This window comes from Lissotriton helveticus, chromosome 2_2 (assembly GCF_964261635.1).
Source record: "Lissotriton helveticus chromosome 2_2, aLisHel1.1, whole genome shotgun sequence".
NCBI classification, from domain to species: Eukaryota; Metazoa; Chordata; class Amphibia; order Caudata; family Salamandridae; genus Lissotriton; species Lissotriton helveticus.
Window position 1 is genome coordinate 182,846,349 of NC_136060.1, and position 4,311 is coordinate 182,850,659.

Consider the following 4,311-nt stretch of genomic DNA (forward strand, 5'->3'; position numbering starts at 1 on the left):
ATCAGATGGGGCTAGGAAAACAGGTGGCAGTAGGAAAGCAATGTAACAGGTTCCCTCCCAATCGAGGGGCAGACGGACATATGCAGTTTGACCACAAATAAAATAGGAATGACGTGAAGCTTTGAAAACAGATTTCCCACTGTCACTATACTGGATAACAGTAGTACAGTCACTATGACCTACATGTATGGAACCATAACTACGGACACATAATTCGCCTTTGACAGGTAATACTGAAATAGCAGGTAAGTCTGGAGTAGTATCAGACTGAACATTCAGGACCATAAAATTCGACGAATAATTACCTAAATTATATACTTCATTTTCTAGATCTAACCCTGTTCTGTGGGGAAGACCTTGCTTGTCTGGGAAACATGTACTGTTAAGAAAAGACATATCTGTTGAGGATGACGTTAGCGTGGACCATGCTCCACACGAACCATTATGTGAGAATGGATAAGGAAACAGTGGCAGAACTCCCTTCGGTGTCTGGAAAGGGGGGAGTCGACCACACACCCAACAATTAGTGGCATTGCTGGTCTGGTGTGAGTAATGTAACATACGGATAAATGTGTTGTTGCGCATAGCGAGGCGGTATGAATATTCGTGAGGAGGCAGATCACTAAACGTGTGCTCTACTGTAGCATTAGCAGACATATTTACATGAGGAACTGGAAAATACAGATAGAATGCATAGCTGGTGCAGGAAATCATTATGCTGATGAATAATATGAAACTCAGAAAAACGATACATTGAATTGAACTTCGACTGACTCTCTCACTATGGGGGTCTATTTTATACATGTCAGAAACAGTCTAACCGTTTCACCTAGGGGAGGACTTATACAATCAAACTGACTGACTTATTTTACTAGACCTGAGCTTTAACTTATACTCCTGCTGCGGAGTTTTCTCTAACAAGGGAGGGGTTGTAATAATGTCTTTTGCGGGACAGTCCTTTAAAACAATGTTTTGGCAGTCTTTAGAATCTTGGGAATCCTTGGAAATGTTTTTAGAAACCGGTTTCAATCCTTTAAAAAGTTTAACATGAGAAAGGTGGATCCATCCTTTTCTGCCTTCCAGCTTGACGGCGGTACGGGTGGTCAAGAGGACCTGACGTGGCTCTTTCCAACGAGGTTCCAGCGGACTTGATCTGTCAAAATTTCGGACCATCACAAGGGAACCTGGAACGATTTCATGCGGCGCCACCTCGGTGTTGTCTGGAAAGGCGGCAGCAACCTGTGAACGACATGAGTTGAGGGCAGACATCAAGGAAGCTAGGTAATCTGTCAGCATATTACATGAAACATCGGTAATACTTCGGGGTCTAGGAGTACCCCACATGTTAGGGGGGCGGCCGAATACGACCTCATACGGGGACAGACCTGATCTGGAATGTGCGACCATGCGCATATAAAACAAAGCGACTGGCAGAGCTACTAGCCAGTCCACACCTTTTTCTTTACAGACTTTTGCAATGCGGATTTTCAGGGTCTGATTATGTCTCTCGACTAGACCGGCTGCTTCAGGATGGCGTACACAATGGAACTTCCACTGGTACCCTAACAAAAGGGAAACGTGCTTCATCAGTTCAGATGAGAATGGCTGGCCGTTATCAGAATATACGACTCTAGGGAGTCCATATCTAGGGAAAAATTCACGAACCAACTGCTTGGCAGTGGTCGCGGCTGTGTAATCTGGGACTGGATATGCTTCTGTCCACCTGGACAAAGCGCATACAACTACAAGGACATACTTGAAACCTCGACATCGCTCCATCTGAATATAATCCATCTGGAGGACCTCAAAAGGGTGGTCAGGGGGCTGGAAACCACCTTGTTCCACCGGGACACTTTTACCTGGATTAAACTGACAACATATCATACAGGTACGGACTTTCTGCTTGGCTGCAGCTCGTAAATGCTTGTTGAACCAAATGTTCTGGATACTGTCTAACATAGCTTTTTCTCCTAAATGTGCTGGACTATGTGCGGTATTGATAATGACTTGAACCATAGAATCGGGGAGAAACCATGTGGCTCTACCCTTCGTTAACCATCCTTGATCTGTCTGGACCCCTCCTTGTTCAGACCATTTCTTGATTTCATCGGGAGTAGCATGTAACTGGATATCTATGACGTCTTGTGTAGGGTCCTTAACTGTCATGCATGTAGTCAGATCTGGAGTATGTGTCTGATTGACTGGAATGTCTAGAGTCTGTGCTGTAAGCTTGGCTGTGCGATCGGCTAGATCATTACCCTGGGAAATAATGTCAGTAACTTTCGTATGTGCTTTACATTTCATGATAGCAATGGATGTCGGTAAATGTATGGCATCTAACAGAGCTTGAATAAGGAGACCATGCTGAATCTTGGTTCCATGAGAAGTCATGAAACCTCTCTCCTGCCAGAGCACTCCGAAGTCGTGTACAACTCCGAATGCGTAACGTGAATCTGTGTAAACATTAACTTTCAGGTTCTTGGCGTGTATACAGGCTTGTGTCAGAGCGACTAGCTCTGCTGCTTGAGCGGACAGGGTATCAATACGGTGGGTTTCAATAACTTCAGTGTCAGTAGTCACTGCATACGCGGCGACTAGTTCTCCTGTACTAGTTCTCATACATGAACCATCCACATAAAGTGTCAGGTCAGGATCTGGTAACGGAATGTCTGTCAGGTCTTGTCTTGGCTTTGTCGTAATATTAACTACTTCCACACAGTCATGTGGGTCAGGATTTGAACTAACTGATGGTAACAGTGTAGCAGGATTCAGGACGTTGCAGCGTCTAATTTCTATGTGTGGCTGGAACAGTGTCAATTCATAACCTGTTAAACGTGCAATTGTCAAGTGCTGTGTTTGTGTTCGGTTTAAAAGAACTTCTACTGAATGTGGGACTTGTACGGTCAGGGAGTGTCCTAAAACTATGGAATCACTTTGTCTGATAGCTAGTGCTGTGGCTGCAACTGACTTGAGGCACGCAGGCAACGCCTGGGCGACTGGATCTAATGTGCTCGAAAAATAAGCACAGGGCTTGTATTGTCCTGCTTGATCTTGTGTGAGAACAGATAATGCTGTACCTTCGCGTTCAGTAACGAAAAGTGTAAAAGGCTTACTGTAGTTCGGTGTAGCTAGAACTGGAGCTTGACATAGGGCTTTCTTTAACTCGTTGAAACTAAGTGTATGGTCAGATGTCCAAGGGAGGACAGTCGATACGGCTGCCTCCTGTGTCGTTAACTGTATCAGTGGCTTGGCTAGAAATGCATACTGGGGAATCCATTGTCTACAATAAGAAGTAAGGCCGATAAAGGCACGTACCTCCTTCTGGGTTCTGGGCTGGGGAAGACTCGCTATCAACTGGATACGGTCTGGTGTCAACTGCCTACCCCTCTTGGACAGTAAGTGTCCTAAGTATACCACTTGCTGGACACAGAATTGAAGCTTCGAAGGTGACACCTTGTGCCCCATCTCGGCTAGGAAATACAAAACTGTCAGTGACGCTCGCTCGCAGTCACGTTCAGAACGGGCTGTGATCAGTAGATCATCGACATACTGGAGCAGGGCAGTGTCAGTTGGCATGTGAATGTTGTCTAGTTGTCTCTTAAGTGCTTGACTGTAAATACTAGGACTTTCTGTGAAACCTTGAGGAGCGCGTGTGAACATATAGCTTCTTCCATTTAAACAAAATCCGAAAAGAAACTGGCTGTCTGGATGAATTGGAACACTGAAAAATGCATTCTTGAGGTCTATGACAGTGAAGAACATGGCTTCGGAATCAATGGCTGTCAATAGGGAAGAGATGTCTGGGACAACTGGGTACTGCGGAATAATACATTTATTAAGCTCTCGTAAATCAATCACTAATCGATATACTGGGGGTGCATTTGGATCAGTACGTTTCATGACTGGAATGATCGGAGAATTACACACATTGGAGTCAGTTTCTACAACTACTCCTTGAGCTATGAGCTCGTCAATAATTTTGGATAAGGCTGCTACAGCCTCGGGTGGCAATCTGTACTGTCTGATTCGTGGTAGCACTACACCTGGTTTGAGAGTCACACGATGGGGTGTGATTTGCATGTAACCTACATCAGTTGGACCTTGCGCCCATAAGTGCTGTGGAACATTAGACAATCTTGAATCAAAATCTCGTAATACATAGTGACCCTTAAAGTCACGTAGGAACAATCGTATTCCCTCTGGGGAACAGCAAATAACTGCACCTAATTCTTTCAGTGTCTTGATGCCTAATAGGTTTTCTGGACATGACTTAGTAAGTAACAGATCAGTAGTACGGGACAATGGACCTAC